This window comes from Pleurodeles waltl, chromosome 11 (genome assembly GCF_031143425.1).
Source record: "Pleurodeles waltl isolate 20211129_DDA chromosome 11, aPleWal1.hap1.20221129, whole genome shotgun sequence".
NCBI classification, from domain to species: domain Eukaryota; kingdom Metazoa; phylum Chordata; class Amphibia; order Caudata; family Salamandridae; genus Pleurodeles; species Pleurodeles waltl.
In genome coordinates, this window is record NC_090450.1 from 620139526 (window position 1) to 620165631 (window position 26106).

Genomic DNA, 26106 nt, shown 5'->3' on the forward strand with positions numbered 1-26106 from the left:
TTTCCTTGCTTGGTTTAACTTGTGGGGCAAGTGTCACCCCAAGCATCACACATTTGTTAGTTAAATGTCACTCATAAGAACACTAAAACCATGGAAATGTCACACATAAGCATTCTGAAACTTGGCAGCTATGAATGTGCATGTTTCAGTCTGCATGTCAGAATGTCTTAATGAAATAGAAGATGAATATATTTGAGAACTCACTTGAAATGTGTCCTAATTTTTCTTTCTACAGCAATAATCATAATTGCTATGACAAAATGAACCCCTCATTGTGTTCCTTTTTAAATTAAATGTTCAAGGTTTTACAAGTTTGAGTCAATCAATATGGCTTCACTTTTATCATACATAAGTCTGGCAGTGCTGTAGTAGTTCTTTGAACACTCTGGGAGGCTGCAGTAGAGCACAAAGGAATCAAGTTGCTCTTGTTGGAAGTATTTGTTTTACTGAGAATGTTAGACTTCATTCTCATATGGCTGAGAAAGACAGTGTGAATTTACAGAAAACATGCTCTCATTGTAGCTTCTGAAGCACCTTCCTGCTATGAGAAAATCATCTGAAAACAGTTTTCTCTCAAACATGATTCATTAAAACCTAGCAGAAGGCTTTTTCACGGAGTAAATTCACCTTAGAACACACCACAATTCCTAAAATGTGTATGGTTCCATCAGCAAATCATTTATATTGTAACTAAAATCTGTTATAACCCTTCTCCTGTTTCTGACCCTCAAAACCTGGCATTCACTACAATGCATTCTGCATTCATTTCAAAGGGATTCATGTCCCAGAGTCATGTAGTGGCTGCCACAGCATGATATATATTCACTGAAAAAACACAAAGGTTACAGGGGCATTATAGTTGGTTCTGAATTTACTGGCACAAATCCATAGAAATGCTGCAGATATAGTTAGAGTTATTTCAAGTAAATATAACTTGCACCCTAAGATAACTATAATATAAAATTCACCATGTAATGCTAGTTACCCCAGATATTACAGCACTCATGACAACTTCTCTAACATCATTAAAAATATCATGTGACATTAGCAGTCATATTATTGAAGAGAAAACTATGCATGGAGGGCGCAAATTATGATTACTTGAAATACCTCTAACTATAACTGCTGAAGTTATATGGTTGTGTGCAAGCAAATTTAGAACTTAACTATAGCAACCCTGTAACCTTTGTTTTGTTTCAATATATATATATATATATATATATATATATATATATATATATATATACACACACATATACCAATAGTTGTTTAATATATATATATGTATGTATGTGGGCGTGTGTGTGTATATATATATATATATATATATATATATATATGACATCAGGGAAAACAACACCGCACTCCCGGGGACTGAAATCCATTCTTTATTCACCACATAACATGAAAGCTTCACAGCAAACCCCACGACGCGTTTCGACAAACAAGTCTTCTTCCAGGTGATTTAGTTTGCTTTCTCGATTTTTCTCCTGCCATCTAAGTAAGTACTTATGCATTCTGGGACATTGAGTCCATAACTGCCTCACACCTGAAACCAATAATGTCATTTGGTTCTTATTTCGGCACAAACCTTTCAAAACAAAAATGTGCAAATATGTTGTTTCATTTCCTGATATGATCTCACCTTCATGGGGGTACGTGCCTGCAAAAAACGATATTGATTTTATGTTTACAATCATTTGCTCATTCCAAAAAGTGTCCTTCTGGCACTTATCTCTCCCCTCCACAATTCAGGAATTGTTTCGCCACAATAAACAAAGTAAAAGTTAGTTTGTGCCGTCAAATCGATGTTAAAATTATTTCACGGTGTCCAAACGGCAATTATCCACTTTTATGCTTGACAGACTTTCAGAACTTAGGTAAAATCAATAATGGCAGTCTCCGGACCCGTTAGGGCCGCATCAGCAATTCATAAACCTTCAATAGGCAACTGCTCACCCTATCCTGTCAGAGCAGTGCCTGCCAATTGGAGTTGCACTAGGCGTATTAGAACTTGTGGAGTGCAGTGAATACTTTTTTAAATTTACATTTTTACGAGACTGGTCCTCTCCGTCACTGGCACCGACAGTGGAGTGCGCCGCTCAACAATTTTCAGACCATACTTGCTTGAGGATTCAACAGGAGTGGCAGCACCCGATATTACTAATCTGAATTTCAACAACATATATACGTGTGTATAAAGGGATATGGAGTGAGAACTTTTCAGCTATTTCGAATCTGGCGAAAAGAAAAAGACGAGACAGATGGGTAGAACCTATGATTGGAAATAATTGTTGTAATGACTGGAGCACCGCAAATATACTAATGGATAGCCTTTGACAATCTACGGCGGCAAGCGGTGAAAAGAGAAATAAATATTGAGTTAACATATGAGTTTAAAACTGGCAACGTGCGCGATGAGAGATAACTAGTTGCCAAACATCGCAGACCACATTCACATTCAAGCATGTAAACTACATATTGACTCTCACAAGTGATTCTTTGTAAAATGTGTATGGTCTTGCCACTGTGATCAGTATACGTTTTACTGTTTCTTGCAATTTGACATACTTTGCATTTATTACACTTGTAAAAGCCAATTGTCTCATTCTTTAGCCAATTTCTCATCGTTGGTGCTTCATAGTGACTTTTTACCAATATATCTTTCAATGAGCGTGACTTCCTATATGATATTTGTGGTTTTCCACCTATCCTTGTTGCCAAATCCCGGTCACTTCTCAGTATCTTCCAACGTTTCTGAATACTGATTCTATGTCCTTGCTTTCTTTGCTATAAGTGAGAATAAGGCGCGGGCACATGTCTTTCTTCTCATTTCCTCTTTTTGCCCCTTTGTCTGTCAGTGTATCCTGTCGAGAAATTCTCTTAGCCCTTTTCTCACTAGTTTCAATATTAGTTCTCAAATATCCACGACGCATAAAACGTTTCCTTACCATGCTAAATTGAGTCTCCATTTCTTCATCATTGGAACAGTTCCGTCTCATTCTTAAGAATTCCCCAAATGGAATGCTTTTTATCAGTGGTTTTGGGTGGAAACTGCTCCCATGTAGGACACTATTGGTGGAAGTCACTTTTCTAAATACAGTAGTATTGATTTGCTCATTGTCTACATATACCCTAATGTCCAAAAAGTCTATTTGTTTGTCACTGATATTGTAGGTGAAGCTCAATCCACATTCATTTTCATTCAAAATTGCAAAGTATGATGCAAATTCATCCTTAGTGCCATTCCAAATCAAGAATAAATCATCTATATAGCGAAGCCATAGTACTACCTTGTCCAAGTATTTAGAGTAACCATCTTGCCATGCGATTTCCCTCTCCCACCAGCCCAGGGTTAAGTTGGCATAGCTTGGAGATAGAGAAATTCCCATGGCAGTTCCTCTCACTTGCTTATAGATGTTTTTGTCAAATAGAAAAATGTTATTGTTTAAACATAGTTCCACCATCTCCACTAACATTTCAGAGTGACTTTTTTCCTCAATTTTCCTTTGACGTAGAAAGAACTTTAGTGCATTCAGTCCTACTTCATGCCTAATAGATGTATACAGTGACACAGCGTCCACTGTCACTAGTTTATAATCCGATTGCCATTGAATATCATCTATTATTCGCAAGAAGTCTCCAGTGTCTTTGATGTAGGAGCTAAGAGAGGAAACCAATGGGGCAATATAATAGTCCACATATCTCGATATATTTTCAAATAATGATCCACAACCAGAAATGATAGGTCTTGCAGGGGGATTTTTTAAAGTTTTGTGAATCTTTCGAAGGAAGTAGATAGTGGATAATGTTGGATGACTTGGATTTAGGAATTTAAATTCTTCCTCGTTGATCAAACATTCCGAACGCCATTTTTCCAATTTCTTTGTAATTAGCTCCTGTATATGCCTAGTGGGATCACTTCTCAATTTCTCATAACTCTCTTTGTCATTTATTTGTCTCATTGCTTCTGTGAGATAGTCATCACGATTAAGAATCACAATATTTCCTCCCTTGTCTGCGGGTTTTATGATAATATTTTGATTGTCCGCCAGTTGTTTTAGGGCTATCCGTTCATTGACTGTTAGATTCTCACCATTTTTGGAAGGTTTAACATATTCCAGTTTCTCTAAATCATTGATGACCATTTCATAGAATAGGTCCACTTTATTTCCTGGAGTTAGAATTGGACAAAACTTGGAAATAGGTTTGAAATGACTGTATTCATGAGTGTTAGTTGAAATTCCCATAGTTTCCAATATTTGACTTGATGTCATTTCCTCATTTTCCAAGTTATTCATTAACTCATAACAGACTTTTATATCTTCTATTTGATCAATTATTAGACCTTCCTCATTCTGGACATTTTCTATGTCTCTGAACCTTTGTTGATGTTTGCAAAAATGCTTGGCTAGTTTGATTTTTCTAACAAATTTATAAGTGTCTATTTTAGTTTCAACCTTGTCCATATGGTGTTCAGGGCAGAATTACAGTCCCTTGTTTAATACACTTTCCTCTTCCTTCGTTAGTACGTGATTAGAGAGATTAATCACTAGATTTTCCTCTTGAGTTTTTTCCACATCCTCTATTGTTTCATTTGTCTGTTGCGAAGAGGATAATTCTTTCTTTCTTTTGCCTCTTCTGATCTTCCTGTATCTGATTTCATGTTTCTTGGCTGGCCTCTGCCCATATTGCTTCCTCTGCCCCTGCCTTTTGATATTTGTTGGTCCTTGCATATAATTTGCATTTCCTCTAGCAGTGTTGTTCTGGTGTTTGTATTTCCAGTTTCTTCTCCTTCACTTATTTCAATATCTGATTCACTAATCGTTTCCGATAACATTGAGGTTTTTGGTTTATTGTCCTTTGAATGCTGTTCCTTAATACGTTCAAACCTCTTGGCAAAGGTAAGTACTTTTCCATTTTTATAATCAAATTCATCCCGTTGGAATTTTCTTTGTTTTCGTGATTCTACTTCAGATTCATATTTATTCAATCTTTCCTCCATTTCCTTCCTACATTTGATTGATTCCTCCTTATGATTCATGTCTTTAACTTTCTCTTCTAATGTTTGTGCTTCCTTTATTGCTTCCGCCACATACATTTTGGCATATTTGATCAAAATCAACATCATGTTACGTGAGCAAGTCATGTTGTTTTCACCCCATTCTGAAAGTAATTCGGGTCTCATGTCTGAGTGATTGGGAAGTGTAAAAATTCGTAGTCTTCTTGGTACTCTACCAACCTCTATATATTTCGCTAAAGCAATTATTTCCCAGCTTTTATTGATCTCCTTCCGATATAACTTCTCCAATTTGTAAAATGTATCTTGTATGGTCATGCTATTATCCGTAGATTTTGTGGCTTCCTCCAATCTCTCACTTCCATGTGTCGTTGAAAATAGTGTGGCTGCTTTGAGAGCGCGTTTGGCTGCTCTCTCTTCCATTGTTGTTCCTAAGTCACTTTCTATTCACAATAAAAGCGAAAAAAGAGAAAGAGATGGAGGGCAGAGTCAAAACGAGAGAAGATGGAAAGAGAGACAAGGAAACAGCGCGAAATGCAGAGAGAACACACAGGGAAATAAAAGGAAACTGACAAGGGGAAAGGGAGAAGGAGAGAAAAGAGGAGAGAGAAGCAAAAAGAAGGTAAAAAGAGGGGAAAAAAACACACAAAGAGCACACAGAAAGAACACCTTGAGCTACTAATAAGATTTCTTTTATCTTGAGACTCATCAAGTTGTTATGACTAATTATGGTTTCATTTTCAGCACATTGCCTCGTGGCCTGACTTCTTAGGCTACATCGATATTATTATACATGTATTGCATGTATTAACTAAGTGTGTATACTGTTTTTAATGGCCATATAACTGCACTCATTAACACCAAGGAATATAGATTGGAGGGACTCACCGTATGTGCTGGCGTCCTCCGACTCCACACAGCCGGTGCTCATCTGCCAATCGTTAACCTTTAGTTAATTGAAATGTCTGTTTGGAAATCCTTCAAATATCCATTTTAAATGGCCGAGGAAAAAAGACGAAGCTTTAGTGTATATTTTCACATAATTTTGAGTTATTTCATCTCGATTTTCAGTTCTTAAGCAATTGTTTGTTTATTTTAGCTCACGCTGGAAAGCCCTGTTCAGGGAAAGAGAGAGAAAACATTAGCATGTGTATTTTGAACTGCAAGTTGAGTTCGGAGCTCTTTGGAATTCGAAAGCAATTAGATTCTCAGCTGTTGCTGAAGTACTCCGAAACAAAAGTGTTTCTTTAGTCTGAGCAGAAAGCATTTATTTCTAATGTGCTCCGTACTACCATTCCATTGTTTGGCAACTAGTTATCTCTCATCGCGCACGTTGCCAGTTTTAAACTCATATGTTAACTCAATATTTATTTCTCTTTTCACCGCTTGCCGCCGTAGATTGTCAAAGGCTATCCATTAGTATATTTGCGGTGCTCCAGTCATTACAACAATTATTTCCAATCATAGGTTCTACCCATCTGTCTCGTCTTTTTCTTTTCGCCAGATTCGAAGTAGCTGAAAAGTTCTCACTCCATATCCCTTTATACACACGTATATATGTTGTTGAAATTCAGATTAGTAATATCGGGTGCTGCCACTCCTGTTGAATCCTCAAGCAAGTATGGTCTGAAAATTGTTGAGCGGCGCACTCCACTGTCGGTGCCAGTGACGGAGAGGACCAGTCTCGTAAAAATGTAAATTCCAAAAAGTATTCACTGCACTCCACGAGGTATCAATAGTGCAAATTTAATCCAAATAGCAACCACCAACGCGTTTCAACTCCCTCAGGAGTCTTGTTTACAGTAATTACAGCTCATTGAAAGATATATTGGTAAAAAGTCACTATGAAGCACCAACTATGAGAAATTGGCTAAAGAATGAGACAATTGGCTTTTACAAGTGTAATAAATGCAAAGTATGTCAAATTGCAAGAAACAGTAAAATGTATACTGATCACAGTGGCAAGACCATACACATTTTACAAAGAATCACTTGTGAGAGTCAATATGTAGTTTACATGCTTGAATGTGAATGTGGTCTGCGATACATTGGGAGCACAATCTGCCCTTTGAAGAAAAGGATCTTGGAACATACCAGAGCCATTACTAATCAAGATATGAGCTATGCGATGGCAAAACATTTTTCAAAATCACATACTAACGATTGGAGATCACTACGATTCATGGGCATAGCGCAAATGAGAAGGAGTGAGAGAGGAGGTGATAGAATGAAAAAGCTGAGACAAATGGAGAGCAAATTTATTATTCAGCTCCGCACAAAGATGCCTTATGGGTTGAACATGGACGAGGAACTGTACGTACATCTATAATTAAGCAATGAGGAGGTATATATGTTAACAACAATGCAATATGGCTACTGACTTTCAATCATTAAGAACCACTGAACTACCATATGTAATGTAAACAAATGATAGAAATGGAGCGAGAAAGGACTGACATTCATTAATATAAGATATATGGACAATGGAACTTTTCAAAAAAGATATTTATCACTATGTACATAGTAAACAGATTTCTGTAGATGCATAGGAATGTCGCGACTAAGATAATGTAATAACAGTAGTATAATATCAAATATTTAAAAATTTACATATGGGAAATGTTGAAAGGTTGACACTAATATACATGTCTAGCGCAGACAATTATAGTGGAGAAATTAATGGGGAAGTAATCAGTAGCCAATACAAATATGAATGTGGAAGGAGAAGTATCATGAAGGAGAATATACAGAAAGAGCACCATTTATTATAAATGTATATATTTTCGGTATATTTTTATTTTACTTTATTTTTGAGGAGAGTATAAGATTTAGAAAAGAAAATGTATTTTTATTTCTATTTAATTGGGAACTACATGGACCATAATGCACTGTTTAGTTTGTATCACCTGAGGGTATAAATAGCAAAAGCGAAAAGGGACTCACTTACTGTGAACAAGACTCCTGAGGGAGTTGAAACGCGTTGGTGGTTGCTATTTGGATTAAATTTGCACTATTGATACCTCGTGGAGTGCAGTGAATACTTTTTGAAATTTATATATATATATATATATATATATATATATATATATATATATTCTACCTCCAGTCGCCAGCTGTAGGTAGTTATAGTTAGGTCTGCTTTTCCACAGACAGAGAGTTTTTTGCTCATAACTTTGGACCTCGCTTGACTTCTTTAACCCCTTCTCTGCTAGACATCCCTGTGCTAAGCCTTTTTTCGCTTTTTGGGATAGTTCACGCTTAGGCCCCCATAACTTTACGTCCACATAAGATATCCATGCCAAGTCTGTCTCCTTTTTTCCAACATCCTGGGGATTATAAAGGTAACCAGGGTTTGTGGAATTCCCTGGAGGGGACCGACAAATTAGCCAAAAAACAGCTACATTTTGTTTTTTTGGGGGGAAAAAATTGGAAAAAAGTTCTGCAGAAGAAGGCATCTGTATTTTCCCAGTAAATAGCATAAAAAATGGATTAGTGTTACTAAAATCACCACATTCTCAGCTTTCAGAAACAGGCAGATTAGCATCGTAAAATCAAACTTTTCAACACAGTTTTGCCATTTTACTGGGACATAACACATTTTTGCCATTTATGTGCTTTTAACTTCTTTCCAGTTGGTGGTACAAATGGGTATGAAACTAATGATGAATCCAAGGAAGCTACAGGTTTCTGAAAAGTAGACAACATTCTGAATTCATCAAGCAGTCATTTGTGTAGATCCTTCAGGATTTTCCTATAGAAAGTAAAAGGTGGAATAAAAAAATATTGAAATTGAGTTGAAAAAAACAGCCATTTCTGTCTACATTTTCATCTGTAACTTTTTCCAGCTATGGCAGATTTTCAAAATCAATATACAGTCACGTCCCTTCACGTTGAGGGGGATATATGGGGCTTGTCAGTTCACCAAGAACCTGAGGTACCTAGAGCCAGTAAATGAGCTGCATCGTGCAATGGGTTTTCATTCTATAACGGGTATACAGCAATTCAATTCATAAAATATAAAGAGTGAAAAATAGGTATCAAGGAAACCTATGTATTTCTGGAATGGGCACAAGATATACAGTTTAGAATCAGTGGATATTTGCACATCTCTGACTTTGTGGGTACCCATACTAGCATGTGAATTACAGGGCATTTTTCAAAATAACGTCTTTCTTACACAGTCTTACATTTGGAATTCTCAAATGGAGAGAGACAATAGGTTATAATACTTGTTCTGCTATTCTGTGATCCCCAAATTTCCCAATGAACATGTTACTTCACTTGTGTGGGTAGGCCTAGTGTCCAAAACAGGAAATGGCCCAAAAAGCAATGTGGACATCTCACATTTTTCACAGAAAACTGACCCTTTTTTGCAATGTGCCTAGCTGTGAAATTTGGACTCTAGCTCAGTTGGCACCTAGAGAAACCAGCAAACCTTTACATTTTTTAAAACTAGACACCTATGGAAATCCAGGATGGGATGACTTGTGTGGCTCTCCCCTCATTTTGTTTGCAAACCTCAAAATGTGTCTAATAAAACACTTTCTTCACATTTCCGTGATACAAAGTTCTGGAATCTGAGGGAAGCCACAATCTTCCTTCCACCCAGCATTCCCCAATTCTCCCAATAAAAATGATACCTCACTTGTGTTGGTAGGCTCAGTGCCCACAACAGGAAGCTGCTTAAAATGCAATGTGGACACATCACATTTTTCCACAGAAAATGGACCCGTTTTTTGCAACTTCCCTAGCTGTGGATTTTGGGATCTAGCTTAGATGGCACCTAGGGAAACCTAGCAGATCTGTAAAAAAAATTAAACTAGACATATAGGAAAATTCACAATAAGGTGACTTGTGTGGCTCTTACCCCACTTTTCCACCCAGATTCCCTTACAAACCTCATAATTTCACTAAAATAGACAATTGCTTCACATTTCTGTGATGCAAGGTTCTGGAATCTAAGGGGACACCTAAACTTCATTCCACCCAGCATTCCCCCAAGTCTGTTGTGTGGGTAGGCCTAGTGCCCACAACAGTAAACGGCCCAAAATGCAACATTGACACATCACATTTTTCCACTGCAAACTGACTCTTTTTTCGCAGTGTGCCTATCTGTCAATTTTGGGCTGTAGTTCAGCTGGAACCTAGGAAACCTAGTATGCAGTAAATTTTTGAAAACTAGACGCCTGGGGAAATCCAGGATGGGGTGACTTGTGTGGCTCTCACCACATTTATTTTACACAGAATCCCTTGCAAACATCAAAATGTGTCTGAAAATATCATTTCTGTGGTGGAAAGTTTTGGAATATGAGAGGAGCCACAATTCTCCTACCACACAACATTTCCCTCGGTCTCCCAATAAAAATGATACCTCACTTGTGTGGGTGGGCCAAGTGCATGTGACAGGGAAGGGCAAAAACATGTAGAGTTTGAGGGGGGAACCAAAGGGGGTCCAAAAGGGTAATTTGTTCACACATTTTTAGGGTGATTCTTCCGTGGGTACCCACACAAGTGAGGTGTAATTTTTATTGGGAGACCCAGGAGAACACTAAGTGGTAGGAAATTTGTGGTTTATATCTGTTTGTAAAAGAGTATGGCACCAAAATGCAAGGAAAATGTGTGATTTAGTCACATTTTGAGGTTTGTAGTGATTTGTGGGTAAGAAAACTTGCTGGGATCCACGAAAGGCACACCACCCTGTACTCCCCTAGGGGTCTATTTTTCAAACATATCTGGAGTTGGTAGATTTTCTCTAGACAAGAAGCAAGCATGCTACTTAGGGCAAGGGTCATCCAGGGATCCTAAGGATACACCCGTAAGAAGGGTCATGATTTTAGGCACAGGCAGCGGAAATAATCTGGACAAATGCATGGGGATAGGATGTTCTAAGGCTGCCCTACCTTCACTGTGGCACAGCTGAGTCTCAGAGTCACCCTCCTAAGGAGCCAGGAACTCAGTAGGGATCATCAAGATTTTCTCTTTGAGGTACTTGGCTACTCTATTGAAAAAAGTCTGTGAATCCTCCACACCTTGATGCAGCTCTGGGACATAAGGGAGAGAAATGTGTTAAAAATCTCCTTCGGACCATTCAGGGCTCCTCTAATTTTCTGAGCGAAAAATCCTGTTTTGGCCTCTAATTGCATTTTTATATTTTGCAGTCAACTCCCTAAATTTGATTGTCTCTACCGGGTCCGAGGTCAATTTCCATTTCCTCACCTGCCTCCTGCACTGCCTTTGGAGCTCCTTCAGCTCCACTGAGTACCACAGGGCTGAGGATTTACTAAGAAGGTTTATTAAGAAGTGCAATAAAAAAGTATTGCGGTTACCCACCATTCTTTTTACACATACATACTGGTTGGGTTTGGCACAAGGTTGAGGGATGGTTCAATATATAACATTCATTTTTAACAAGAGATTTCACAAAAATGAAATGTGCTGTTAATAAATGAAAGGTCAAAAAACTGAACTAGTGACTTACAGCTCATTAGCTATAAAGCAGTGACAAGGCACCAACCTCTTTACAGGTTATTCACACTCCTTTCATACGTGACACTCTCAGGACCATTCACACCGCCAGCCGTAGGCCCAGCACATTGCAACACTCACAAGAGACAATGTAGAAACAATGTACACCCTGGCAGGGAAAGACAGAAAAGGCAATTATTACCGCACCATACATTCATCAAGTACACACACATACTGGTTGGATTTTGCACGAGGGTGAGTGATGGTTCAATATATAAACCTTTATAAACAAGAGATTTCACAACAATGAAATGCACTGTTAATAGTTGAAAGGTCAAAAACTGAACCAGTGACTCACAGCTCGTGAGCTGTGAAACCGTGTCAAGGCGCCAACCACATTACAGTCCTTTCACACACCTTTCATATGTGACACACACAAGACCATTCACATTGCCAGCTGTGGGTCCCACACATTACAACTCTCAACACATCAGCAGACAGCACCATTCAAGGGCCCATCACATTCATACTTTCACATGTCTGACACAAACGTCACACTGGCTGACGGAGTGTGTTGACTGAAATTTGTCTAGTACTGTTTACAGTGACCAACAGCAAGTCACTACGCATAGATTGCTAGTCAAGCACAAGCTCACACACACTGCCAGCTAAGATCCAGTCGACACACACTGCTAGCCAAGTTCCAGTTCACGTACACCACCAGCCAAGTGCCAGTCCACCCACACCGCCAGCCAAGCACCAGTCCACGCACACCACCAGCCAAGTTCCAGTCTAATCACACCACCATCACATTTTATTAGCTAAAAAGTAAGCACAAACCAATTGCAAGTAAATACAAAACTACAAACACAACAGCTCTAACAAAGTATATCACATTATTTCCAACCATGAAACTGAACAAAAAAATAGAAAACGATACAGACCAAGCAGTTCACTTTTACGCTCATGATTACTCCCAAAATATATTTTTGGTGTGGTACTGTCTAAAGCATGTGGGCACACAGCCCAGGTTTAGAAGGACAGCCAAGGAAGTACATATAAGTCTCCTTCTGCATATCTTTTTGCATACCGACTCTACATCTCCTACTGGGAAAGTCTTTTTTGGGGTGTGGAAGGAATGTGATCAACAAAGTTGCAATCTTTCAATCTAGCCACATTCTCCACCACTCCAACTCTAGGAAAACTTGTCTGTTCCACTACAACAAGGCTGCCTATCACAGACTCCTGAAACAGAACAAAAGTTATTTTTGACTCTAGTGAGCAATCCTTGAAGACCATAAAAGCATTAAAGGTTGCTATGTGGAAAAGATGGATAGCAAACTTCTTATACCAAATGTGAGCCTTACATACAGCAATGTGAGGTTCCAGCCTCTGATCTATTCTATCAACAACACCCATGTGCGTATTATAGTCTGAAATGCACACAGGCTTGCACACTTCAGCAGCCTGACCCCAAACAGTCAAGGATGGAGTATTTTCATCATGGATGGTAGTGTGCATGGAGGCACTGCTCCTGTCTGTAAATTTCACAGCTAGAAGTCTATCACTACGCAAGGCACTACACTGTTGTCTCTCAAGTTTTCTTTACAAACACGCTCTTTTGGGTAACCTTTACAGTTAGAATGGATTGTGCCACACACAATAGTGTCCACTTTGACCAATTCCCTGAATGATTGCACACCAGTGCAGAAGTTATCTACATATAAATGGTGACCTTTGTTAAAAAGTTCTCTACCAAGTTCCCACACAATTTTCTCACTAACTCCAAAAGTGGATGGGCAACCAGGGGGGTCAATACTGGAATCCCAACCAGTGTACATCCTGCAATTATGGGCATATCTAGTCCTACTCTCAAACAGCATGTACATCTTAATTCTATAACCTGCCTTCTTGCTGAGAATGAACTGCCGAAAAACTGAACGGCCCTTAAAGAGGACCAAAGACTTGTCCACAGCCATTTCTTACCCTGAAACATGTATCTCTGAAAGACGATCTACAAAGTGCTCAAGGACAGGCCAAATCCTAAAAGACGGTCACAATCATGGTGATCCTGTGGCAACGCTAAAGCATTGTCAACAAAATGCAGCATCCGAAGAAGAGGAAAATACTGATCACTACTCATGGTTACAGGAAATATAGCTGTTGCCATCAAGGGACTACTAGACCAATATGAAGACAGCGAGGGGTTCCTTTTAAAGCCCATCAAAAAAGTTAAACCCAATAACTTCTTCAACTCATCCAGATTTGTGGGAGTCTACCGGTTAGCTCTAGAATGGGGATTAAGTCTGACACTGTTGTCCCTCAAATACTGTTCAGCATACAAATTAGTCTGCTCAACAATGTCATCCGAAAATATATCATCCATAAACAACTGAAAGAAATTCATAGGAAAAAAGAATTCAGTATTCACTCTGCACCCTTTGATATTAATAAAGGTAGCTAACGCCGGCTGTACCGTGTTTCGGGAAACCCAGAGTTCAGCTCTTCCAATGGAAATCCTTGCAGCTTCAGGCTGAAATCCAAATTCTTCTTGCTACACTATCGGCATTTCGGTGTCCATCTCTTAAAGAGGCACTTCCTCCACAATGAGAGTGGCTTTATCATCAGATGATTTCCCTGAAGCAGAAAATTCACTGCCAGAATCATGCACTCCCCCCTCTGCCTCAGATGCAGAGTCAGTCTCAGATTCATGGTCAGAGGAAAAATTGAAAAGCTTTCTCACAACCTGCTGAGCGGTAACCATGCGGCTAGCCATAATCCTTACTAATAAAAGTAACTTAACTAATAAGTCAACAATAACCAACACAGTGTAAAATAAGTGATAAACAGACTGTAGCTTTATCACAAAGACCTAGGTTCTCAAACCCAATACCACTCACTTGCTACAGACAGCTAGACTCACCAGCACCTACTCTGCACAGACACAGCAAGCACCAACGATGTCCCACTAAAAAGGAAAAACAAAAAGAAATTACTCACAAGACAACACAATACACATCATGCACAAATGCAAGGAGAATTTCACACACAGTGACACCGAAACTAATCATGCTGTTATTACATCATTTACAAAAACACTTTAATGCAGAGAAATTACACTGATTTAGAGTAAACAGTACAAAAACATTTCACACCAAACACACACAACTACACAAACTGCAGATCAACCCCAAGCAGGAGTCCCAGGAAATCAAAAGCTTTGCACCAGAATAAAAGGGAAAAATAAAACATTCCAATCACAAATGTAAATGCTGACCATAAATAAAACAGTTAACATGATAAAACGCTACCCATCGCCACCCTTATACCAATACGCTGACAACCAGTCAAACACCAGTACACTCAGACTGAAACTTTCTCTGGTGTCTCATGGCTTTCTGCCTCCCTTGGGAGGAGATTGATCTAAAAATATGGCCAATCTGCCCTCGGTGAGGGGATAAAATTGCCAAAGGTATACCAATTCATGTCACCTCTTAAGGGCCCCATGGAGCCATTCCCCGACCTATCAAAAATAAACTCCCTGTAGTCTAATGGGCTTGCCCAGGGGGTCGCACCCTACATTTATCAAAAGGAATCCCTGGTGGTCTAGTGTGTTTGACACCCTCCCCTGAGACAGACGTGTTGAAAAAATGGCAGTTCTAGCCGCAGAGGGGTGAAACACAGTGAAACATTACCCTCAGGGTGCAACCCTTGCCTAAGTGGTCGCTCCCCTACTTTTTCATAAAATAAAAGATCCTGGTGGCCTAGTGGTTTTTACCCCACCCCTATGGGGCAGATAAGCTGAAAAATGGGTGATCTACTCCAGGGGACGAAACATGGAAGAAATATTGACCCCAGGGAGAGACCCTTACCTAAGGCGTTGCTTCCTTACTTTTGTCTAAAAATATGAAATCCCCTGGGGGGAGGGTCTGATCTATTCCCAGGGGGGCCAAAACACGAAGGTACATTGCCCCCTTGGGAGTGACCCATGCTTAAAGGGTCGCTCCCTAACATACAGCAAAAACTATCCCTAGTGGTCTAGTGAATTGATTCCTGCTCCATGATTGTGGGGCTCACCTGCAGTGGCTGAGCTGGAATCAGTTCAAAACAGGCACTGGGGGAAAAGAACAACTCCTTCCTTTCGAACTGTGTCTGTTTTGAAAAATAAATCCCCCCAATCCCTAGAGCAGAACTTACTGTGCCTCTCTCCACCGTGCTGGAAGCAGAAATGGCTTTCAGCGTGGGTCACTGCGTTTGATGACAATGGCACACCGTGATTACACTGACATCATCAGAATGCCAAGGATTAGGGTTTCACCTATCTTGAGTAAATATGTCCAGTAGTATTGGAGATATGAAAGGGAAAACACTTTTATATATAGGGCTGTGGATCCGTCGCTACGGTTTTCACTGCAATTGCAGAGTATTCGTGAATGCACACGACCATTGTCTGGCCACAACCTGAAAGTTATGGCTGCCATTTTAGATAATGAGGACGACACAGTCCCTGGGGATGAATATGTCTTGATGCTCCCAGTGTATTGTTGCGACAAATTTGCGAATATTGGTGACAACAGTCATTCATACACTAATTCATTCAGTTACATTGGCACTGAGAAAGTCATGCACCCTTTCAAAGAACCACTGAGAGTGACCCAGTAACACCCTCACACACCCATTTGCAGGCCCAGTCACACTCTCATACACACACTCACAGATCACACCATGACGCACCCATTACCAGCCCCAGTTACTCCTTTATGCACTCATTTGCAGACTCACTCACACTGTCATGAACCCATTCACAGATTCACTCAACCTGATGCACCTATTTGCAGACCTAGTCATACCCTCACACACCCATTCAGATATCCACACAGACCCTTACACACCTATTCACAAATCCACTCAGACTCTCACACACCCATTCAGAGACCTAGTAACACTCTAATGTACCCATTCGCAGACCCAGTCACACCCTCATGCACCCATTCATAGATCCACTCACACCCTGATGCACCCATTCGCAGACCTAGGCTCACCAGGCCAGGCTCTGCAGCCAACCCCCACTGAGCATGGCCGAAGGCTGTGCGCAAAATGGGGTTGGGAGGTTATAGAGGTTGAGTGGTTGTAGGTTTGGCCACAGACCAGGCCCTGCGGCCAACCCACACTGCGCACGTCCAAAGGTGGGTTTGGGTTGTCATAGAGGTTGGCCTGCAGTCAGGCCCTGCATCCAACTGCTACCATGCACGGCCGAAGTTCATGTGCGGCGGTGGTTGGATTAATGTAAAGTAATGAAAATTACTTTGTATTTAAAAAAAATTGAAATTCACTGAAGAAACAATGGTTATATGAAAGTTTTAGTTAGGAAATAGCATTTTCAAAAAATATAGAAATTCACTGAATAAGCCAAAGGTTACAGGGACATTACAGTTAGGCTCACATTTTAAACATACAAAGCCATAGAAATCCACTTGTTATAGTTAGAATTATCTCAAGTTACTATAACTCTTGCCCTAAGATAACTATAACTCATGCCCTCACCCTGCACTGCTAATTATCCCACAAATTACGGCACTCATTACATCTTCGATAACATAATTGATAATGTCAATGTAATATCTGTAGTAAAACTTTTGACGAAAAAACGGTGCATGGTGGGGGTGCGAGTTATAGTTACCTTAGGGCATGAGTTTTAGCTACTCAAACTATAACAGGTGAATTTCTACTCACTTAAAAAGAACAAAGGTTATAGGGACGTTATAGTTAGGCTCACGTACAAAGTTAGTCCCTGTGGCCAACCACCCTAACCACCCAAGACTGAGAGAGAAGAGAGAGAAAGTGAGAGATTGAGAGCGAGAGAACAATTTAGACTTTGATGAATGATATACTTAGAATCTTAGAATGAGATATTTCTGGACAAATTGAAAATAGATATGTCTTTGTCAACTTATAAGATTGACATCACCTTTCAGTAAATATCTTAAATATTTATAGTTGAAAAGAAACTAAAGAAGGAAATGACCACAGACTCACCTAGACTAGAACCCTTTACCTTTAGTGTGCATGTCTGAGATCTTAACCACCAGACTAGAGGTGACTCCTTACTGTGCATTCCATAGACTTAGCTACAACATTCAAACCACAGATTTTGAGGGAAAAATACTTCAATGTTCTATCACTAGGAATGTTTATCACTGAAAACATAAATGGGTAACCTCTTCGCTCGGGACAAGTTCACCCTATAAGGAGCCAGGGGGTGCCTGCTCTTCATCCGGACTATCTAAAAATAAGCTCTAATAAGCCGCCACTTCTTTGCTACAAGGTAGGCCCTTAAGCAGCAGCTCCTCCAGCTCATTTGTGTCAGCTCCCACTTCTTGTAGAGAGTGGGCCCAACTTGTAGTTGATAATAGTTAAATTTGGATAGAGACCTCTGCGTTATTGCCGCACGTTCCTGCCAGGGGTTTAGTTTCTCTTCTTGAAGTACCTGACCCCATTCTACAATGCCTGGTTCTTTTAAGGGTCGGGATAGAGAGTCCTTAAGGCATTTTCATGTACCCGGAGAATCCCATATGGGAATGTAAATGCTGTAGTATGATAAGTTCTTAATTTTCCTTATCTGTGCCCGTAACTGAGCAGTGGCTTGACTTTCAGTCTTACTCTTTTGTAGAATTTGGGGTGACCAAATTTATACATAAATTTTAGCCCATCTCCACCCTCACCTTTTAACATGACCATCTTTAGTTGATTATCCCCCTTCACTGATAACAAGGCTTTTGCATTATTTGACTGAAAGGCCCAAGCATATAACTGGGTATCAGGCAAAGCTATTCCTCCTTAATCATGCTTCCTTCTAAGCTTCTTCCTTGCAATTCTGATTCCCTTAGATACCCAGATAAAACTGTCAAGTTTATCTTGAAGTTTTTGTATCACATCTTTCGTAAAATGTAAAGGTATCATATTGAAGAGAGAAGTAAGTTTTGGAAGAATGGACATTTTTATTAAATTTACCCTTCCATATAAAGTTAGCGGGAGGTGAGACCAGCTTAGCAGGAGTTTATTTCCTCTCGTACTTAACATTTCAAGTTTACATCTGCGATATTGTCCAAATCATTGCAGATCTTAACATCTAAATATTTGATCTCTCTTTTTTTAAATCTGTGCTTGTCATCCATATTCCACGTCATGATTTCTGTTTTGGCCATATTAACCGCATACCCCAACGCCTTACCGAATTCTAATGTTAAATGCTCTAGCCTATCTAGCGTGGAGAACAGGTTTCCAGTATAGATCATAAAATCATCTGCATATAGTGTTATATTTTTTCCCAGTCGATATAGGTAAATGGTTTGATTAAGTGATCCTTCTTAATCATTAGAGCTAACGGTTCAATATAGAGGTTAAATAATAATGGGGAGAACGTACAACCCTGCCTGGTTCCTCTTGTAATGGTAAACGCCGTGGTTAGATTTACATTTACCACTAATCTGGCTGACTGGGTTTTATGGATATTTCTCAAAACCCTACAAAAGTTCGCCCCAAAATTAAGATGTTCTAAAAGAGTGTTTAAATATCCCCAGTTCACTCTGTCGAAAGCCTTGATGGCGTCTAATTTTATAACTGCCAGGGGATATTTATTTGCTTTTGTCAAATCTATTGCTCCAATCAGCTCATGGGACAACTCATACATATATCTACTCTTTAGGAATCCCTTCTGGTCACCCTGGATCAATTTCCCCACCACAGTACCCAACCTATTAGCCAAGATATTGGCAAATAATTTATAATCGTTGTTCAGTGATGAAATTGGTCAGTAAGATTCACATATCAAAGGATCCTTCGCTGGTTTTAGTATAAAAGTGATCACTGCTTTGTCCCATGATTTTGGAAGGGGAGTCTCTCCTTTAAGAATGGTATTAAAGAGCTTAGTTAGAACCAAAATAATTATCTCTTGCATCGCTGAGTAGAATTCGGTTGGTAATCCATCAGGTCCTGCCACCTTCCCGTTTTTGTCCTTGCAGATAGCCTGGACGACCTCTGCCTGTGTCATCAACTCCTCCAGAACTACCTTGTCTTCATCGGCAAGTTTCCCCATCTGTAAATCCTCAAGCCATTCTGATCTAGAGGCTACTGTTTTTGGTAGATCTTCAGAATATAAGGACTCAAAGAAGCTCACAAACATCTTCTGCACCTCCGAGGCCTCTCTCAACAGTTTCCCAGTAGTGGTGCATCTTCTCTCTCCTACTTTGTTTCTTGTCAAGTCCGACTTGGCTTGCCAGGCCAACATTTTCCCTGTGCTTCGCCATATTCAAAATGAGCTAATTTGCTTGCTTCCCATCTGCCTTTCACTCTGGCTTCTATAATAGCTGCTAATGAGGCCCTTTTCAATAACAATTTGTCCTATAGAGATTCACCCTCCTTTCCTTCTGTCTGTAATTCTAATAGTTCCCTTCCTAAGCGGGCGATGGCATGCTCAAGATCCTGTGTTATCTTCCTGTCTTCCCTGTTTTTTCGAGCAAGGATACTGATCAGGACAACCCTGATAAAAGCCTTATAAGAGTCCCAAACTACATGAGGAGCTGCTGAGTTCATATTAAGTTCTAAGAACTCCCTAGTCTCAATTTTCAGAGCATCCACCACCTTTGGGTCATTTAGAAGTGACCGGTCTGAAGTCCATCTTCTTAGTTGAGACTCTGGTTCACACTTCAACCTTAGAACCACCACTGCATGATAAGCCAGATGTACTGCCGTATGCTGAATATCCAAGATATCCCCTTTAAGTGACCTATCTATTAAAAAATAATCTATCCTGGAAGGATGTTCATATTTCCTATTATTGCATGTGTAGCCTCGGGACCGACCATGAGTTTCTCTCCATATGTCTACAAGTGCAAATTGTGTCATTATTGCCCTAATGTATATGTGCGACTTTTGACACCCTAAGGATCTACTTCTATTTGATTTAACCAATGAGTTAGCTAAACCAGTAGTAAAGTCACCTGATATTATGATTGGGTACCGGGCATCTAACAGTTCTGGGCATAGGTCCTGCAGTGGGCCTTTGTCATCCATATTAGGGCCGTAGTAGCAGGCTAATGTATAAATGTTTTCATAGATTTTGATATCCGCAATAACCCACCTGCTCTTCCTGTGTGATTTACAGCTCAAAATTGAGGCATTTGACTGGGCCTTAGTCAAAATCAGGACCCCCCTCGAGTGAGACATGTTATCTGAGCAAACCATATGTTTCACCCACCTCTGGCATCTAAAAATTGCATGAGCCTCTTTACTCGTGAGGTGTGACTCCTGGAAAATTATTATCTGAGCCGAGTCTTTATTTACTGAAAAATATAGTCCCTCCTAGGTTTTACTTGAAGACCATTCACATTCCAGGAGAGGAACTGAACTCATTTATCAGCCATTCCATTTGTCTCTCCTAACTTTTAGGAGAGGAACTGAACTCATTTATCAGCCATTCCATTTGTCTCTCCTAACTTTTATGTTTTTTATCATTTTTATCTTGTGGTCTGTCCATGGAACTCCTTTGTTCTGAGGCACACACCTTTTCCCCCCCATATTTTCTCCTTTTTCCCAATGCTCCTCCCCATGGGCTAGCCCCCACGCCCTCCTATCCCTGAGAGCCCCTCCACCCTGGAGAACCCTACCCTTCTCCAAATTGGCTTAGAAAGCCAGTAAGCGCTGTCGGGCCTACATTTCTGCACAAAATTATGTAAAAAAGAAAGGGAAAAAAAAGCAGAGATCATATTCTGTGTTTTCAACAAGGTGAGGGCCACAAGGTGAAAGAAAAAGATCCCTCGTTATTTATCCCAGAGCACTTCCAGAAGGTTATCCGCCTCCTCCCAATCCTTTAAATTATTCATTTTATTATTCATCATAACCCTCAGAGCTGCAGGGAATTTCAGATGTACTGTAGCCCCCAGTTTTTTTAAGTTGTTCATCCTTTTACCTAACTCCCACTACCTGTTTGAGGTGGTACGTGAAATATCTGATCTCACCTCGAAGGAGCAGTCCTTCATACTTAAAGGTCTTAACTTTAAGGCTCTAGACAGTATTTTTTCTATAACAGTGTAAGTAAGGAAATTCATCAGGATGCTCCTGGGTTTATTTCTGTTTGCAGGTTTCCGAAATGGATCTCGATGTACTCTCTAAATATCATTTACTAACACCATCTCTCGTCCTTCCCAACCACCGATTTGAATCAGTAGATCCACCACAAGAGCCTTAATATTTTCACCTTTCTTCCCTTCTGTAACATTCATTAACCTAATACTGTTTCTTCTTGCATTGCTCTCTAAGAATTCAAGCTTATTGAGACTCTCTTTATAATTAACATGCAATTCATCTGTCTCTTGTCTATTCATTGTGGAGATCTCTTTTAGATCTTCCACTTGAATTTCCAGGGCCTGAGTTCTTTGTGCCAATATGTCCAGTTTGTTTGCTAGTCCTTCACAAACTTCTTGTATCTCCTTCTGGTTAGCTTGAGATACTAAAAAACCTTGCCTGACCTTTGTTAGAGAATGGAGCAGGGTTTCTAAGGGACTTGCCTGTGAGGTCTGTACTTTGCCATCACCCATGCAGGGCCTCTCAGGTCCCGTAGACGCCATTGAGATCAAGGCTTCAGAGCTTATCCCACCTGTGAGTTCTGGGGGACTACTTATTTCCTTAGCCGAGAGGTTCAGGCTCTAGAAAGACGTAAGCTTTCGTTTGTTGCCTCTAAATCAGTTTCACTGGGCCCCCCCTCTTGCACCCACAGAGCTTTGAATTGACTCCTAAATCAGTAAGGTTGTGGTCGTGCCCTCTCGCCCCTTGCTTATATCCTCCATACCCCTATCCGGGCCTTCACCAAAATGCAGGGGGGACTTGAATGGTTGGCTGCTGTGGCTAGCACATGCAATTTGGACTTGAATCGATCTTGTGCAAAGGATGTGGCAAAGTTGTGGAGCCCTTGGATAAGGTGGGTGGAGCAGGGTGCTTTGCTATTATAAAACCTTCCGCACACATGTAACTGTCCGATGATTAAAGCCATATGAGACTAGGACATGATGGTGGGTAGGTACACCTGCAGTCGTGTTTCTTATCTCCCAGACTTCCCATCATGAACATCTGGATCCTTCCAGGGGTGTAAGGACAGATCATGGCTCTCAAGCTCAGAATGGAAGCCCATAAGGTAAACGAGGACACACAAAAAAACAATGAAAACACTAGAAAATAAACAGGCACACTGCCACGCAATACTAGGACTTGAACCTTCAGCCTACTGAGTAACAGCACAAGACCTTGACCATTAGGCCACAAGTGACCCTGTTCCATTCTGCATCCAAACGTAACTACAACATTCTTATCAAACATCTTGCTATTCTGACTCTTTGAAGTCATTGTATGGAGAGACCATTGCAAATACAATCTCTCCCTCTCTTTTCTATCTCTTTATGGGATGGAAAAGAGAAGGAGAGTGACAGGACCACGGGGGAACCTGAGGGTCCCTAGGGTTCTAGCTGTCCCCCCACATCCTGAGAGAGCCGGCATTGTGCCCGTAAGCAAGGAGCTGCTTTAAATAGCTGCTTGCAGGAGCAATGTTTTCATCTGCTTTGCTGCCTGCATATTTGCATGCAAGGAAACAGATGAAAACTTCACTTTCTGCAAGTGAGTTCTGTTTGACGAGTCTCACTTGTAGAAAAAGAAGTGTTTGGTCGGACTTACTGGGAGCTGTCAAAGCTCCTGCCAAGTCAAAGCAAACAGATATAACCCAAGGGTGGGTACCCTGGGACATATCAGGAACCGGCCCTAGGGAGTGGCAGTCCCCGGGGCCATCATTGGCTCCACAATGTTAAGTAGCCCTAGGGAGGTGGTGGTCTCTGGGGCTGTAGGGCAGCCAGGTGGGGGGGCAGGTGATGCTACCTCTGGCAAACTAGTAAAGCTCCTGGACTGTCGTTCAGTAGGTTGAAGGTTCAAATCCTAGTAGCTCACGACAGTGTGTTTGTTTATTTACTCATGTTTTGAAGGTTAAATATTGCTAGTCATGGAACCTTCACCTCTTTAACGGTCTCTCAATAAATGGACTTCAATGAGCCAAACTAGCAAGATGTTTGCTACACATGTTATACTTATGTTGTGATACAGAGCAGCGTCACCTCTGGCCTACTGGTAAAGCATTTGAGTGTCACTCAGTAGGTTGAATATTCAAATCCTGGCATTTCATGGCAGTATGTCTGTTTATTTACTTTTGAATTTTAAACATTCCTAGTGATAAAACATTTATGTTTTTTCCCATCACAATCTTTGGATTGAATGTCATAGCGATGTGTGGACACTGCCTAGCAAGGAGTCACATGCATTCTAGTGGTCAAGTTCTCAGACCTTCCCACAGAAAGTTGTGAGTGCAAGTCCAGGTGTGCATTTATCATTTCACAGCTTTAAATTATTTTCCACTTTAAATATTTAAGGTACATACATAATGGTGAACTCAAACTTTGTACTTAACAAAAACATTTTTTGTTCACTTTGCCAGAACATTTTTCATTCTAAGTGGCACAGGCAGCCCAGTGGCCTACCCCCGCTTCACACGTCCAAAGGCCATGCAAGGTGTGGTGTTGGGTGGGTATAGGGGGTCAACCTCCGCCGTGTACAGCTGAAGCCCCTGCACTGCGGTGGTTGGAATAACGTATAATATTTTTCATTAATCTACGCTACAAAAACCATAGAAATTCTCTGAAAACAAAATTCTGTTTTCTCATCAATAGTGTTACTGCAAATGTTACAGTGATATTGCCAATGATGTCAAAGAAGATGTCATCAGTGATGTAATAACCGGGGTAATTAGTAATGCATGGGGAGGGCATGAGGTATAGTTACTTGAAATAACTCTAACAGCTGAATTTCTATGGTTTTGTGTGTGTAAAATCTGAATTTAAGCATAAATCACAGTAACCTTAGTTTTTAAAAAAAATTTTAGTGAATTTCTAAGGTTTTGTTTATTATATTTTCTAAATACGACAACTCTGTACCCTTTGTTTTTTTCGGTGAATTTCTAGGTTTTTTTTTTAAATGTTAAGTAAGATGCCCATCACAATGCAGGGGGTTTGGACGCAGGATCTGTCCTGGCATTATGTTGCCTCCACCCAGGCTTGCTGCTCCCCTCCTCCTTGCCACCCATTGTCCAAATCCATGCTCCTGCTCCCTGATTGCAGTCCTGTGTGGCCATTGTTCTGCCACTGCCCTTTCCGCCAGCCTTGAACAGTTAGCTTGCTGCTCCATCCATATCCTCCCTGCCCTCTGTTGTCTGACTCCATGTACCAGCCCTCTTTCCTGCCCTGAATGGTCTGGTGTGCTCCCCTGCTCCCTCCCTCCTGTCCTTCATGCTCTGTTATGCTACAACTGTCCCTTTTGTCTATCTGGTATAGTCATTTTGCTGCCCTTGCCTCCTTCACCTCTGCTTTGTGTTGTCCATGCGCATGGGTCTGTCCTCTTGCTGTTGTTTTCCATGATCTGATGTGCTGCACTGCCATCCCGCATGCCCTGTGTGGTGCATTGTGCTGCTGTAACCCCTGACACCCTGTGAGGTCAGTTTGGTGATTATGCCCATCTCCCCCTAGCCTCTGTTATTTGAACCCATGTCCCTACCCCATATCTCCTGCCCTCCGTGATCCAATGTACAATACTTGCAACATTTTGAGCTTAGTAATAGGGAGATTTTGGAAAAAACCTGGGGAATAGATTTTCCCCTTTGACTTACATTCAAAAAGAAGAGATTTTAGGAAGAAGGCAGCTACTATAAAGCCCTTTTGGGATTAGAAACATCAAGAGTCTCCTGCCTGAATCGGGGCTGTTGGCATGTATGCTTGTACAGCCTCATTCTTCTGCCCTCAGTGGTTTGTTATATTGCCACAGTCTCACTTGCCTGTCCTGCATGGTTGGTTTGTTGCACCTGCCCCCCGCTTTCCCCTGCCCTCCATGGTTCATTGTACTTCCACTGCACCTCCCGCCCACCCAGCATGGTCAACTTGTTGCCTCTGCATCCTCCTCCCTGCCCTCTGTTATCTGAGTCTGTACCCCATACCTCTGCCTCCCCACAGTATCCTAGTGAACCACTATATTGCTACCAATCTATATTGATTATATGTGTGGCACACTTGACATCATCTTGATGTAATCAAAACTGTAATATCTAAACCATTTCCTTTATAAATTATAAAATTTAGAGGGTCTTATCCCCATAGAAAATATGGTTAGTACTCTAAAAACTGGAATGAGGACATATTTTCTGATTTCTCAAATAGCAACAAGTCACTATTAAATTATTTGTTATCTTTATGTGCCACATTGAATGTGCCCTTTTGTAATGTAACTGATGCTCATGTAAACCACTTCAGTACCTTCAGGTTCAGTCTGCACTACATTCAACTGCAAACAAACAAAAAAATGTAGAGCTTTGCACACTTCTGTCTTTGGGCTATGCTTGGGCTACATTTGGCTGATATGTGTGCTACATTTGGGCTCTTTTTTCTCTGGTGTCCATCTTGGGAGGCCTAATTGGTGTGAAGCTCCCTGATTTCCTTATTTCCTTCAATAGAAAACGCTTTCAGTTTTCCACTTCGATTCCA